The sequence below is a fragment of the Eurosta solidaginis genome, chromosome 4, assembly GCF_040869045.1.
Source record: "Eurosta solidaginis isolate ZX-2024a chromosome 4, ASM4086904v1, whole genome shotgun sequence".
NCBI lineage: Eukaryota > Metazoa > Arthropoda > Insecta > Diptera > Tephritidae > Eurosta > Eurosta solidaginis.
Genome location: NC_090322.1, coordinates 170,673,671 through 170,690,563, shown reverse-complemented (window position 1 = coordinate 170,690,563; position 16,893 = coordinate 170,673,671). Strand labels below are relative to the sequence as shown.

The window sequence follows — 16,893 nt, the reverse complement described above, 5'->3', positions numbered from 1 at the left end:
TGCCTGAAGTTCGTGTTTAACGCCGCTTGTATTCAATGCACGGTTCTCCAACTCCTTCTTTAGTTGCTGGATCTTTAATTCACTGAACTTTGCCATGTCCTTGTTGTCCTCTGGAATTTATTCAACAATGCCTCTTCTGACACCACTTGTAACGAATTTACTGCAAATCCTCTTATTTGCAACCCTCTGCTAAGTTCGTATCGCTAAACTGTTGAATAAATAACTCCAATATGTAATAATGCAAAATGGCCTTTATTCAAGTACTTCACAATAACACTTATACTTTGGAACGAATAGCTTGCTTAATAACCAAACTGATTGACAGCTCAAATGAAAATCTACTATTCAAAATAATACTGCTATAGCTCGCTAGATAGCGCTTAATCTAAATCTCAAATCAAACTGAATTCAGCGCCTCTACATCTGTTGCCTTTTATACCCTTTGGTTTCCTCGTTCGCATTTTTCCAGAATGTACTAGCATTGTCCATGAGCTCTCAAACTTCTCATATATATGCATGTGTTTGCGCATTGACTTTCCGCTGCTCGTATTCGTACATGGTACATATGTGTAGACGCAATTATTTATTCGTTTATGTAGATACATAAAGATTGAATTATTGATGTGAATGTTTGTAGTTTACAGTCTCTCGCACGCACATAGGCGTATAAGTAAATGCATCTGTGTGTGACATCTCTCTGGGCTGCCTTATATATGTGTATACTTGATTTGATTATTAACGTAAATACTGCTTGGCATGGCCTTAGCATCGCCTTAGTGATGGTATAACTTAGTGATGCTAATATCCGTGACAGTATGTTATACGGCATACTCGAGGATTGCCGAGCAAAGCTCGGTCGCCCATTAATTGGAGTGGTCATGTAAGTACAAATAAAGTACAAATAAAAATTGTCTGGAACTATTTAGGCGGCCTCCGTTTTTCATTGTGCTGACCTACCATGCCGCGTAATCTAAGTTCAAATTTCTCCCAACCTTGGTCCCCTAATTCCGAAAGTGGATTTTTCTGCCAAGACCAATTTTTTTAGTGAAAATTCAGATGCCCCGGCAAATTGCGCTCGAAATATGTATTAAAACTGTAGTTCCCGCTTGTGACCTGTTCCATAGAGGTGAAAAAAGCGACAACTGTAGTTTTTTCCGAAAAAATTAGATGATTTGTCTTTTTCATAGATGCCTTGAAGTAACTACAGCAATACTTCAAAATCAAGAGTGATAATATTGAAATACTATCGATAATTTGCATGATAATGAATCCGAACTCTATCTTCCATTTTCTTGTAACGATAAAGACACTCTCAAAAGGCTTTGGGGAGTGTTATCGATGTTGAATGTCCTTTGGCGGTTATAGGCCCGGTAAGAAACGCCACATTGAACCTTCTGGGCCATTCCGCCCTCCCAGTCCCATGAGGAACTTGAGGTTGCGGGATCATCGCATGATAGATTTGTGTATGATACGTTCATATTTGTAACAGAATTCTTTTCGAGTAGGTGAGGTTAACTATTGGAATGCCGACGCTGTGAAGCTATAAAGCTTTGTACACAGAAACAAATGTTTGTGTTAAAATATCCCTTTAAAAAAACCTATACTAAAAAGTTCAATTTAAATAATTATAATAGTAAAAGAAAGTTGTTGATGTTTCCTCGGCCGGAACTTGACGTTCGTAGTTTTGATATCACTCCGAAAAGTGTTAATACTTCAGATGTACGTATGTATGTGTTGCGCTGTCCATTTTATGAATAATAAATATAGGTTAAAAAAAATAAGGCCCGGTTTTCCAGTAGTTGGTTAGGTTAGGTTAGGTTGAACTGGCCGGTCCATGAGGACCTCACACAGACTCAATGAGTCCGTAGTGTTACCAGAAGTTTGTTTTAACGACCAAACTGCAAAGCCCTATCAAAAACCAGGACCTATGTTATAAAATAATTCCGTCCTCTTGGCAAATACTAGAAGCTTTCTAGGACTTAAGCCACTTGCTGCTTCTAGATCTGACAGCTGTATCACTCCTAATAGCTGGAGTCTTAGCCTGACAAGCGCAGGTCACGAGCACAGATCGTGCTCGATCGCTTCCTCCTCCAGCCCGCACTTCCTTTATCAGCTATCACTGACCAAGCCTAATTTAAAGGCATGTGACGCCAGAAGGCAGTGTCCAGTCAGAATACCCGTCATGAGTTTACAATCCTCTCTTTTTAATGATAGAAGCAACTTTGTTAGTCTAAGGTTGTAAGAACAACACATAATCTTCGACACTTTATAGCCCCGCGCTTGAACCCACGTCTTTCCTGCTTGGTCGATCATGTGCACCACTCGCCTTCGCTTAATCTCGGCCAGTCTAATTGGAACGTCTACGGAGCAAGCTTCAAGCTTTTTAGCTAATTCATCCGCTTTTTCATTCCCATCTATCAGTAGTTGGTTAAGCTAAGCTTAAACTAAGTTCGGTTAAACTCTTTAAACTCTAGTCAATCTTAAACTCCAGTTAAACTACTAAGCAGTTTTTGAGGCCGCTTTTGGGGTAGGCTTTTTTGTACGGCAACATTGGTTCTTTATTATCTATAGATAATTTGCAGATACGACAACAGCTGGATTTTGTTTACCCAACAATTGGAAAACCAATATCGAAAAAAGAGTAGAGAAGGCGTATATCGCATACTACTTGTGCAAGAGAATAGTCAGCAGAAATTGGGGGCTAAAGCCAAAACTTATGATGTGGCTCTACACGGCCGTCATAAGGCCCATCCTGGCGTACGGAGCCATAGCATGGTGGCCTGCCCTGAACAAGCAATACAACACTAAAAAACTAGACACAATACAAAGGGCAGCATGCGCAGGGGTAACAGGTGCACTTAGATCGTGCCCGACGGATGCACTAAACGTTATACTTAACCTGCTGCCACTGACCCTCCACATCAGATATACAGTGATCAGCACAGCATCAGACTAAGGGAGTCTAAATGCTGGAAAGAAAAAGGTTATGGCCACAGTGACATCCTAACAAGGCTCACCGATGTGGATTCGACAACAGATTACCTCTCAAAAACACTGATTTTCGACAGAAATTGCAAGGTGCAGATACCCTCTAGAACGGATTGGGCGGACGACAGAGTTGGCAGGGAGGATGCCACCTTAATCTACACTGACGGGTCCAAAATGGACTGCGGCGTCGGTGCAGGTGTCTACTCCAACCAACTAAAAGACGCCCCCATCCGTCTTCCAAGCAGAGCTGCAAGGAATAGAGAGGGTGTGTATCTTCCTTTTGCAGAACCGGATATACGGTGAGGTAGTTATATACTCCGACAGCCAAGCGGCACTCAAAGCGCTAGAATCACCGTACACATCCTCTAAAGTCGTCGATAACTGTAAGAGGGTGCTACGTGAAGCAGCCAACCAGGCAGCTGTCACTCTCAGCTGGGTACCCGGCCACAGGAACATTGACGGCAACGAAAAAGCGGATGAAATAGCAAAGGAAGAGGCATCGTTAGACATCACGGAAGCAGTCGCGGTGCATCGACCACTCACATCAGTTCAAAGAGACATCTAAGGAAAACAGCAATCCGCGATTGGTACTCTACGGACACCTGTAGAACCACCAAATTAATATGGCCAGACTACAACCGGAAGAGAACCGATGACCTAGTAAATAGGTCTAGGAAAGAAATATACAGAATCACGGCCACTATTACATGGCACTGGCCGTTGGCACACATGCGAATAGAATGGGTATCCCCTACAATGATACGGTTACTCACTTTCTCTGCGAGTGCCCAGCCCTTGCGAACTTTCGGTCCCGAACTCTAGGCAGTGTTTCCGGACTTAAGGGCGGTGTCAAACTGCCGAATCAAGGACATCAGCAGGTTTATTGATCTAACCAAGTGATTTGAGTAAAACTATACGCAGGATACATCAATCCAAAACGTAATTGGTTCCAGGAGGTAGTGCATCAAAATGGCGCCTAGAGCGCTACTTGGGCCCAGCTCCATAGTCGGGCAGCACAGTAACCAACCAACCCAACAAACATTTAAAAGATATTTCTACAGCGAAATATATATCTAGTTCTGTGTGTGTGAAGGACCCAGAAAGCGCTGCCGTGCGCCACTTAGTGCCGGGCAGTTGCAGATGAGGTGAACCACCGTTTCCTCCTCCTCCTCATCCACTTTACAACTCCTACAGCATCGACGATAAGGCGCTCCTAACCTTTCTGCATGCCTATCTATAAGGCAATGCCCAATTAGTGTCCCCACAAGTGTGAAAATTGTATCCCTACTTAGGTTGCACACATGACGGGATCTTTTAGGATCCTATTTTGGCCAGGTTTCCTTCGATGTCCGACACCCCGGTATTTGTAGCCATCTTTTGTCGGCTTGACGTTGGATGCGATCTTTTAGCATTATCTTGCATGTGGCCAGGGGTATACCTAAGCGTTTTTGGCCGGGAAAGAATCTGCCTGGTTGTACCTTGCCTAGCGAGTCTCTCTCTCATCTCTTGAAGATATCGGCAGCAGTTTGGTGTTAGTTCAGAATTGAACGAGTAGGAGCCAAAAGATTTTATGGTAGCCTGGCTGTCGCTGAAAATAAAGATTTCTTTGCCGACATTGTGTGTACCTATCCTAACTGCGGCTTCCATGATGGCTGAAACCTCTGCCTTGAATACGCTGCAGTGGTCGGGTAGTCTGAAGGAGAGCTGGACGTCAAGGTTCCTTGAGTATACTCCAACTCGACCGTTTAGCTTTGTGCCGTCCGTGTATATGGAATGGGTGTATATTAAGATATAAGAAAATTGTCCATAAGCCGTTTAGTGCTAAAATTTTTATGCCATAACTTATGGTATAACTAATTTTTAAAAATGTAAATTTAAAAGACGTCCGAACGCTAGCAAAACTCACAGGATTATCCTGCGACACCGCCCCAAGAACCGTTTTGCACTTCAAGGAAGGCTTGGTGAAGTACAAGCCAAGAAGTGGCCGTCCAAAGGGATCACCAGACGCATAGTTGGCGAATTTATACAGGTGGCAGCATGGCAACATACACACATTTCCCATGTATTTTGTTTTTGTAATTTCGATGGACTAATGGCAAAATCATAATTGGCCTGGGCGAAATTCTGTATTCGCCACATTTTTATATGTCAAAATCGAAATTCGAAATTCAATGTGTTATGTCAAAGTCGGACGATTCTAACGTTTTCATTAAAAACAAAATTTTTGCATAATGGTTTTAAATATGCATTTGCTATTTGCTTAATAACGTGAATGCATGATAACGTGAATTAAAATGTGAATTACTTGCGCCGTATGTCAGAATTGCCTTTAAGCATGATTTAACTCTTAAAATAAAATGGCTTCAAGAAAATGTACCTGCAGTGTCTGCGGAAATGGAAAAGAGTACGTGTCTTTTTGGCATACTTGATACATGGATTTTATGGGTCTCATCCGACGGGTGTTGAAACCAAGGCTTATCTGAAAAGAAGGGAAAAAATTTGACCATCGTTCACATAGCATAATTTAAAAACCAAGAAAGTTATTAAGTGCTATTTTACCTAGGCTTATCTTTAGCTGGTTATAAAGGGAGCGATTTGTGGATCCCAGATCATAAACAACGGCTACCACTGTGACGTTAATGTCCTTTAACGACACAATAATGGAACACAATATATCCTTCGTCATTTTTGTATCGAAAGCATAAAATACAGGCTGCTTCCATGACTTAATCAACCCTCGCGCCATCACCACTTGCACCATCTTCGCTGGCTGTCGAGCTTGGTCTCTTGGCTCATCATACTCATACGCCTCTGCGACTTTCATCTCGTCGAAAGAGAGAACACACATTTTGTCACTCTCAGTGAGTTCAGACATGTGTGCCAACGCATCGAATGATGGAGCCAGAAGACCCTCGCTCATATCGGTATTTCGAGACCAACGCTGTAAAGTGGTGACGTGGGGATGTGAAACCCCTTGTCATAAAGGTGGTGATAAGCTCTCGGTCCAGCCGCATTTAGGCATATCGCACTCGAAATGTCCTTCCAGTCCCAAAAGACCCTACGATCTATGTTTAAATTATAAAATTACTCACACAATCAATAAAAAAAAAATAAAACCTTTAACATACCTGGAAAAACCATCTTCTGTATTTGACCTTCCGTGAATATTTTTCTGAAATTATTGAGCACAAGGTTGGATTTGTCACGCTCACGACGCAATTCTTTGTTGACTTCCTTTAGTTGTTTTATCTGTTTTTTAATATCCTAATTTCGGGATCCATTAGCTCCTCAAAAATTATACAGCTGCAAGAATATTTTAAAATATTAAGAGATATTGCATTAAACTTTAATTCACAATTCCTTTTTACAGCCACTTACTGGGTTTGGGTTTCAGCGTCCGTTACAAGCTCTATTTCTGTTTGCGTTTGGACATCTTTACTTGCTGTAGCCAAAGAAGTGTCCTCAGTACATACAAAGTCCATTTGGGAAAACTGCCCGGAACTAGTTAAAAAACATATTTAGTGTATAAATGCATATTTGTATGCATTTCAACTAGAAAGTAACAGGGCAACTTACTCGTTTTGTAATGGATCGCAGTGTAAAGCTTCAGTTGCCGGCGTACAAACAGTGCTTCTATCATTTGCCAAAGGCCGAAATGGTATTGCTTTTGGCAGTAATCTTGCCTTCCTTCCACCACAAATCATGTCCGCGCGCGAAAAATGTTCTGCGCAAATGAAATCTTTCCTTCGTAGGTACATTTGGCAGCTGCTTTCCCACAACAAACGTTTTTGTTCGTCGGCAGGCACCTATAAGAACGACCCAGTCCCTCGTTCAATTGGTTTTACGTAAATAACGCACTTTCCCATTTTAAACAAGTTTTATACTATTTTTTACGTAAATATGCACTCGTTTTATTAACAAACACCGAAAGCTTTAAAATATAACTTACCAATTATTTGTAAACACTCAAATATAAACAATTTTGAATTCGCCTTGAGTTTGACATAATACAATCTTTTGCAAAAAAAAAAAGTTCCAATCAGCTGACGCGGTGCTGCCACCTGGTATGGATTCGCCTTGCACAAATCAAGCTGAGAAATGGTATTAGCGCTTGTCCAAAAAAAATAGTTTAGTAACTTAGTATATTTGACTATCCTTTAATAGCTTCTACATCAGTCAAATAATTGAACATCTATAATCCTAGGCATAATTTTACTTTTTCTTCTTGGTGGACACTTCTACGGAAAACCCAAATGTAATCAATAATTTAAACTTTTATACAAAAAAAATTGTTTATTAGCATCAAATAAATATACATGAAAAAGTACAGTCAACATGCAAAACAAATAAATTATGCGCACGTTTGTTATGGCGTCATTCTTAAAGATTTAATCATTTCAATCTCTTATTGCTTTGCTCACATTAATCATTAGTCAAATAAATATGAAATAAGTAATGGCATAGCAACAAGAGTTAGTTAGAGCTTGCATATGAAAACCCAGGCTGTTAATCGGCACCTTAATATGAACTATGTTCCATATATTATCAGGCATGTGCTGTAATTCCCTTTCGATTGAAATTGGGGGTTGAGGTTACTTAGATTTGCCGGGTGCAAGACGCAATTTCACTCGAAACTGAATTGCAGCACATTTCTGTATATATTTGTTGATTATTTAAAATTTTAACTGACAAATTTATATAAACATGGTTCCACCGAGTGCGTAAAACACCTAACACGATGAGGTATTTGTAGTAGCAGCCAAAATCGCCTACCTATTATTCATTAGAAGATGCTATTTGTAATGCCGGTTCCACAGTTAATTAACTAAAGCAAGGACTGCGCATAAGTATAGAAATTAATTCCAATGACAACGTTGTTGAGGTGTTAAACACATATCTGGGAGAAACTTCTACGATATCATCTTCTTGTTCGTCGGGAATGTTGAATGCGGAATTTGGCTTGACAGCAAAGCGTTCAGAGATTAGATTTGTACCTGCATTTCGTGGACTATATGCACCATATTGGCGCCACGATACACGGGGGTGAGGTATAAAATAATAAAAAAAAAAAATTCAATTTTGTATGTTGAATACAAACTTTGCTCCATTTGTTTATCTTTAGAGTTTTGTTGGGATTGACTAGCCAAACAACTGCGGAAAATGTTACCCAAGCTGCCTATAATCAACCGGATTTCAAATCTATGAGTTGCTATGCAGTTAAACGCGATACACCCACATGGCATCGCCAAAATAATAAAGAGCGTTTAACATTTTGTGGCGAATATGCCGAAAAGAATGCATTCGTGCAATTTATTGCAGATATTGTTGGTTGCTTGCTGGAAAGGCCACAGACACCATCACCAGCATGATTAGGCACAATGATATGCGCTGGTAATACTATTTTGTTGTTGTAGTAGTAGTTGTTGTTGATGATGTTGGTGGTTGTGTTGTTGTAGTAGTGCTTCGCCCCATCCAATAGGTGCGACCCATCACAAATTGTCATCAATAACGGGAGTCCAAGGAAAATTGCTGTCTGCTGGGGTGGACCATAATGAGAGCGGTGTTAGAGGCGTTGGTTCCACAATGCAGTTGAAGTGATGGTTGGTGTCATGTGGGGACACGTTACAAGCAGGACATACGTTTTGTATGTGGGGGTTGATTTTGGATAGGTAAGAGTTTAACCTGTTACAGTATCCAGATCGAAGCTGAGCTAGAGTGATTCGCGTTTCCTTAGGGAGTGTGTGTTCCTCTTCTACAAGTTTTGGGTATTGTTCTTTGAGTACAGGATTTACCGGGCAATTCCTGCATAGAGGTCCGACGCTTGTTTGTGGAGTTCACTTAGGGCCTGCTTGTGCTTTTTAGCTTCATATGGCTGTGTTCTTAGGTGCAGGCTTAAGCCACTGAGCGGTATGGCCTCATCAATCAGATGCCCAGGATTCTGAGTATTCAACAGAAACTGTTTGGTTAGCATTTCATTTCTCTCGCTGATGGGGATTATTCTCGCCTCATTATGTAGATGGTGTTTTGGGGGCATAAGACAACCCGTGGCGGCTCTGAGGGCAGTATTTGACAATCCTGTATTTTCTTACAGTGAGGAACCCTTAGGCTTGGAGAACATATCGGGGACGCATAGCATGCAATCGGGCGGCCAATTGCTTTGTAAGTTGTAATGAGAGTTTCTTTGTCTTTACCCCAAGTGCTGCCAAGAGATTTGAGGATTTTTGGTACAATTGCGGCTGCATGCTCACCAAAATGTAGATCCTGATCAAACGTCACACCCAAGATTTTGGTGCGTAAGACAATCGATAGCGTAGTGCCATTGACGTGGATGTTCAAAATGGTCGACATTTGGGACGTCCATGTTGTAAATAAAAAAAAAATGGAGAGATCAGGAGATAGCCGTTTATTTTGTTGCAAAGCTCATCGATCTGTGGGCCTGGCTCTGTGGCCATTATTGTACAGTCATCGGCGTAGGAAACGATATTAACTCCTTCTGGTGGCGAAGGTAGCTTTGATATGTAGAAGTTAAACAAAAATGGAGATAGGACACCAGATAATTTTCGTTCCACCTTTTAAGACTTGGGGGAAGGGTATACCCTTCCAGGTCTTGCAGTAACGTGCCATGGTTGACCGTATCAAAAGATTTTGATAGGTCTAGCGCAACGAGTACTGTTCTATGGTGGGGGTTTTGATTTAAACCGCAATTTATCTGGGTGCTAATGGCATTTGGCGCGGTGGTTGTGCTATGAAGATTTCTAAAGCCATACTGATGACAGGCTAGTTTCAAATTTGCTTTGAAAAAGGGGAGCAAAATGGCTTCAAGTGTATTGGCTAATGACGATAGGAGATATATCGGACGATAAGAATCTCCTATGTTAGCTGGTTTCCCAGGCTTTAATAGCGGAACCACCACCAATTTTCGGGGATGACGAAGGTGGAAAGGGACAAGATCTAGCATGTGCTAGATAATTAAATCCCGCTTTGCCTCGGCTATTACGCTAGGGTATTACTATGAAAGTTGTATCATTGTTGCAGACAAAAGTTATGTGGATGCATTTAGCCCAACAACTACAGCATCTCGTAAGAATATATAATTTAAAACGTTTTGAATATTTTTGTTTATCTTTTTTGATTTTGTATAGGACAAGAGAAGCTTTATAAAAGATGGAATTATGCGGTCAAAAAATGCGATTTTATGAAAAAGTACTAAACTGCATAATTACGAAGTATTATTTCGATTTTAATGTTGCAATCATTGAGCGTATTAACTTATTCATTCCGTATGCGTGGAACATTCTTTTCCATTAAAACATTTGTGGAATCGCTGTTCATATTTGGAATATTCGTAAAGGGCTCGTTCATAAACCAGAATATAGATTCTTTGTAGTATACACTGTCAAACAAGGTGCTCACAAGAAGGTCCAGTTAAATGAAAAACGTTTGGTCTATTCACGTCACCATGTTTATAAATTTATCTGTTTAAAAACTATTTCTGTTCAGCTCATTTTGCTTTTGGAATAGAGTAAAAGCAGATGACCTGATAAGCACGCCTACGTGAATAGCCAGATTCTTTTAATTATTTAATAATTTTTCTTTTTTATTTCAGATTTATTTCGGTGGAACTTCCATTTATTACAATTAAATATCTTAGTGTTTTAACAAAACCTAAACATATAATTGTAAAGTTAGTCGTACTAATAATAATACAATATGTTTTGATGAAAATGAATATAAAGAATAATTAAATTGGTATCAAAAGCAAATAACACAAATAAATAAGTTTTTAATGGTATTTTGGAATCGAAAACAATTTATATTCAGCTTTCTTTTAGAAATTTTATTTATAAGCTTTAAAGCAACGAGCCGTTTTGATTATTTTACGCTTAGCTGTAAACGATTTGGAAACAAAAAATCAAAGTTTTAAAAACTTTTTGAGAAAAATTTTTAAATATTCACATTGCGTTTACTCTGCTCGCTTTTCTACTTTCCTTCCAACGGTGTGGTTATTGTAAATACCTTTTTTATACATAAAAATCTCGAGGGACGATATATATTCAGCATGAAATCTGAAACTTAAAATGTACTACGGTGTTGGGTGGTGCTTGTGTATAAAAAAATGTCTGCGCTAATATTTAGATGATGTGGCTGCTGTAATAGAGAAAATATTAAAAAAATATATATTCATATACAATTACAAATAATTATGGTTGGTAATAGCTATTCTTCACCTTATAACTTAATTTTGAGGAATTTTTTGAACCCCATCAACCTTTGTTTAGCATTTTGGACCTTTAAGCGTTTGTTAAGGCTACGGATACGAAAGTGAATGCGGAATTTGAAGAATAACCGTTTCACGTTTTCGGGTACTTGGACCTGCGCGCTACTGTCTACTAAACGCTTATGTAAATTTTTGCAATTAGAAATTTCTAATGCGTTTATATTGTTAAATATTTTCTCCATTGTTTTCACGCCCTGTAGGAGACTTGGATTCGGTTTTTTTAAAAATCATTTGCTTGTTTGGTCTATAAACCCGAACGAAGGTCCAAAATCGCGAAGTTCTTCCAAATTTAGCTTTTTAATCATATAGCCAACGATGTATGACAAAGCGTCCTCTTGCAAAATACCGCAGTCAACTACGCCGCCGATAGTGTTCAATATTTCTTGCGATGCAGGCATGCTTTCATATATACCATCACAGTTTTCTTTATCGCAGCCAGTATTACCACCTACAATGCTTCCATGCGCGATAGTTGTCACGCTTTGACTTACGGTACTGCTCCTTGAATTTAAAGGTTTCAAAGGAGTCGATGCTTGTAGGGGCTCGAGCCATTGAGTCGAATCCTTTGAAACATTTCCTGTTCCTCGCAAGGACTCTGTATTTCGAGCTGAAAAATAATAAGGATCGCGTAAATTTTATTATTGGTATGTTATATTTTAGATTTCACCCAAAATATATTTTCGAAGCCTATATTGAAATTCCTTTGGAGTCGGTGATCGTTTAAACCACCTTTGCTACGCATAGCACCAAAGAAATTTTCAAGAACATCTTGGTTTAGCCGGTACGTCAATATATATTCCACATTTGAATTTTGTCTAAGGTCGTTATATAAACCTACCAACGCTCTATTGGTAATTAATATTCCCTTCTGAAATAGTTCTAGGGTCGTTCTTCCGGGCAGAATGGGCGACGACATGAAATTGTTCATGCGATTAAGCACGTCAATTTGATTTGAAAGATTCCTTCCGAAAGGTTCCTGATGATTTAAAACCAATTGTGAGAAACTAAAATTAAATTGTGTAGAACGAATGCTACCTTTCCCGGATAATTAAATGTTTCAAGTTTGGAATTTAAAACATCAAACCAGTCATTAATAAGCTGAATGAAATCAGCCGTTTCGACTGGTTTGTATAAGTCAAACCCTACCGAATAACATCGTCGGATGGCATTAGCAACCGTGTTTGAAAACAACTGGGCTGCTGTTTTCACTTTTTGTCGTGCTGAAAGGATAAGCACATAGTACGTATTAATTGGAATTTAGAGTATTTACAGCCGCAATAAGTAGGAATATACAAATTTTGCTGTAGGTTTTCACATTATATTTTATGCTTCATGCAATAATCTGCAACTAAATTTAAAACAGTAAGTACCCACCTGGTCCTTGTACAGAAATGTGTTCGTGCGATATTTTGTAAGCTATCGACACGTCTGAGCTAGAAGTGTGATTCAGCAAATCGCAAATTGTTCTTGTGCCTAGGCGATGTCCATACCATATTATCTCGTCATCTATATAATGGTTTCGCACCAGCTTTAAAAGATGTGGCGCATCTGAGAAGACATAGACCTTCGAAGTCTCGTCCGACGGGTGTTGAAACCAAGGCTTATCTGAAAAGAAGGGGAAAAAATTGACCATCGTTCACATAGAATAACTTAAAAACCAAGAAAGTTATTAAGTGCTATTTTACCTGGGCTTATCTTTAGCTGGTTATAAAGGGAGCGATTTGTGGATCCCAGATCACAAACAACACCTACCACTGTGACGTTTATGTCCTTTAACGACACAATAATGGAACACAATATATCCTTCGTCATTTTTGTATCGAAAGCATAAAATACAGGCTGCTTCCATGACTTAAGCAACCCTCACGCTATCACCACTTGCACCATCTTCGCTGGTCGAGCTTGGTCTCTTGGCTCATCATACTCATACGCCTCTGCGACTTTCATCTCGTCGAAAGAGAGAACACACATTTTGTCACTCTCAGTTAGTTCAGACATGTGTGCCAACGCATCGAATGATGGAGCCAGAAGACCCTCGCTCATATCGGTCTTTGGAGACCAACGCTGTAAAGTGGTGACGTGGGGAAGTGGAAACCCCTTGTCATAAAGGTGGTGATAAGCTCTCGGTCCAGCCGCATTTAGGCATATCGCACTCGAAATGTCCTTCCAGTCCCAAAAGACCCTACGATCTATGTTTAAATTATAAAATTACTCACACAATCAATAAAAAAAAATAAAACCTTTAACATACCTGGACAAACCATCTTCTGTATTTGACCTTCCGTGAATATTTTTCTGAAATTATCGAGCACAAGGTTGGATTTGTCAAGCTCACGACGCAATTCTTTGTTGACTTTCTTTAGTTGTTTTATCTGTTTTTTTAATATCCTAATTTCGGGATCCATTAGCGCCTCAAAAATTATACAGCTGCAAGAATATTTTAAAATATTAAAAGATATTGCATTAGACTTTAATTCACAATTCCTTTTTACAGCCACTTACTGGGTTTGGGTTTCAGCGTCCGTTACAAGCTCCCTTGCTGTTTGCGTTTGGACATCTTTACTTGCTGTAGCCAAAGAAGTGTCCTCAGTACATACAAAGTCCATTTGGGAAAACTGTACGGAACTAGTTAAAAAACATATTTAGTGTATAAATGCATATTTGTATGCATTTCAACTAGAAAGTAACAGGGCAACTTACTCGTTTTGTAATGGATCGCAGTGTAAAGCTTCAGTTGCCGGCGTACAAACAGTGCTTGTATCATTTGCCAAAGGCCTTCCTTCCACCACAAATCATGTCCGCGCGCGAAAAATGTTCTGCGCAAATGAAATCTTTCCTTCGTAGGTACATTTGGCAGCTGCTTTGTCACAACAAACGTTTTTGTTCGTCGGCAGGCACCTAGAAGAACGACCCAGTCCCTCGTTCAATTTTTTTTTTAAGCAAATAACGCACTTTCCCATTTTAAACAAGTTTTATTCTATTTTTTACGTAAATATGCACTCGTTTTATTAACAAACACCGAAAGCTTTAAAATATAACTTACCAATTATTTGTAAACACTCAAATGTAAACAATTTTGAATTCGTCTTGAGTTTGACATAATACAATCTTTTGCAAAAAAAAAAGTTCCAATCAGCTGACGCGGTGCTGCCACCTGGTATGGATTCGCCTTGCACAAATCAAGCTGAGAAATGGTATTAGCGCTTGTCCAAAAAAAAAATAGTTTAGTAACTTAGTATATTTTGCTATCCTTTAATAGCTTCTACATCAGTCAAATAATTGAACATCTATAATCCTAGGCATAATTTTACTTTTTCTTCTTGGTGGACACTTCTACGGAAAACCCAAATGTAATCAATAATTTAAACTTTTCTACAAAAAAAAATTGTTTATTAGCATCAAATAAATATACATGAAAAAGTATTGAGTAGAAGTACAGTCAACATGCAAAACAATCATTTCAATCTCTTATTGCTTTGCTCACATTAATCATTAGTCAAATAAATATGAAATAAGTAATGGCATAGCAACAAGAGTTAGTTAGAGCTTGAATATGAAAACCCAGGCTGTTAATCGGCATCTTTATGTTCCATATATTATCAGGCATGTGCTGTACTTCCCTTTCGATTGAAATTGGGGGTTGAGGTTACCCAGATTTGCCGGGTGCAAGACGCAATTTCACTCGAAATTGAATTGCAGCACATTTCTGTATATATTTGTTGATTATTTAAAATTTTAACTGACAAATTTATATAAACATGGTTCCACCGAGTGCGTAAAACACCTAACACGATGAGGAATATCGCGCCGCCTCAACTTCTAAGCAGCTTTTGACAGAGAATAAAATAAAATAAAATTCAAAAAGTGTTAAGTTAAACGGTTTTATTGAAAACAATACTTACATTAACCCTAGAAAGATAACATTATTTTTTTACGCTAGAAAAGATAACGTAGGTCTGAGAGACATGTTCAAGTTTAAGGACCCTAAAGATATAACAAAAACTTACATTTTTTTTTTTTGTTTTTTTTTTTTTAATCATTTATTTGATATATATTCACTTCTTTTAAATGTTTTTTAAAGTAAAATATTGTTTTTTTAATATATTAAAAATTAAGTTTGACTTGTCTTGGACTTGTCCTTACAAAAATCAGTCCTTTTGGAATGAAAGAATTAGCTGTTTTAAACTATACTTAAAAAAATATTATTGATGATTTATATATATATATTAAAAAAATATTAGCTAAAATTACCATTTTAGGCAAAAATTGCATATATAATTCGTAGTCACGTAAAAGATAACAATACGTCTCTTAGACGTATTTTTAAAAAGCAATCATATATATTTCAGCAAACAAAAAAAATACTACTGACGTACGCTATCTCACAGGGTTAAGTAATAATATTTCTTAAAGCTAGAAAATAATTAGGTTGGTCCTAGGTACTAATCACCACAATCCTCATCAATCTAGGGCGTTGATCAGAAAAATAAACCAAAGCGTTGGGAATTTCTAACAACATGCGGCGCAGCATCCCCTAATTAAGGTTCAGTTGGTCTTACCTATGCATATATGAAACTATTATTTATAAAGATATGAGCGGTTGACTATGAGTAGAAATTTGACGATTTTTTATTTATTTGTCTGATCAACGACCTAGATTGATGAGGATTGTGGTGATTAGTACCTAGGACCAACCTAATTATTTTCTAGCTTTTAGAAATATTATTACTTAATGTAAGTATTGTTTTCAATAACACCGCTTAACTTAAATTTTTTTCTAACTATTTTATTTTGAATATCTGGATCCTTGCGCCACCTGGCGGCGGTTTTTTCATAGGTCGCTTTCTATTCATGTATGTAATATGTGTTCCAAATATGAGCCAAATCGGACCAAAAATACGATTTTTTTGAATATATCGATCCATGCGCCACCTGGCGGCGATTTTTTCATAGGTCGCTTTTTATTCATGTATATGATCCAAATACGATTACAAATACGATTTTTTGAACATCTCGTTCCTTGCGCCACCTGGCGGCGATTTTTTCATAGGTCGCTTTCTATTCATGTATATAATATGTGTTCCAAATATGAGCCAAATCGGACCAAAAATACGATTTTTTTGAATATTTTGATATATGCGCCACCTGGCGGCGATTTTTTCATAGGTCGCTTTTTATTCATGTATATGAGCCAAATATGATTACAAATACGATTTTTTGAACATCTCGTTTCTTGCGCCACCTGGCGTCGATTTTTTCATAGGTCGCTTTCTATTCATGTATGTAATACGTGTTCCAAATATGAGCCAAATCGAACCACAAAAAGATTTTTTTGATTATATCGATCCATGCTCCACCTGGCGAAGTGTTTTTCTTTTTATTGCATTGTCATCGTGTTCTGAACTATATTCCAAGTTTCAAGCTTTTAGCTTATCGGAAAGTTACTTAAATTTCAATTACAAAATTCGTAAAGAACGATACAGAGTCGAGCTAAATAATACTGTTTAAAATGAGTTTGTATGTAAGCTGCTATGCTCGACTTTGATTTCCTTGCAAAGCTGATAAAATTTGCTAAAAGACGCTAAACAAAAAAAAGTACCTTTGTTATAACTTATAAGTAGGAATAA

General features: G+C 38.3%; 1 protein-coding gene and 1 long non-coding RNA gene across 3 annotated transcripts in view; one reads left to right on the top strand and one right to left on the bottom strand.

Moving 5' to 3' along the window:
- Positions 1-16,893, top strand: part of Es2 (ess-2 splicing factor homolog) — a 174,993-nt gene that overhangs the window by 72,072 nt on the left and 86,028 nt on the right. The window contains exon 4 of one of the 2 annotated variants that reach the window (XM_067783752.1): positions 10,595-10,729. The exons of the other annotated variant lie outside the window; for it this stretch is intronic. The gene's annotated coding sequence lies outside the window, so the exon portion shown is untranslated. Of the gene's footprint in view, positions 1-10,594; positions 10,730-16,893 lie in introns of those variants that run through there. 2 annotated transcript variants of the gene reach the window in all.
- On the bottom strand, positions 5,925-6,482 carry LOC137248329 (uncharacterized). Its single transcript, XR_010952155.1, has 3 exons — positions 6,367-6,482; positions 6,117-6,291; positions 5,925-6,053 (listed from the first exon to the last, which is right to left on the bottom strand). It is a non-coding gene; the product is annotated as an uncharacterized lncRNA (long non-coding RNA).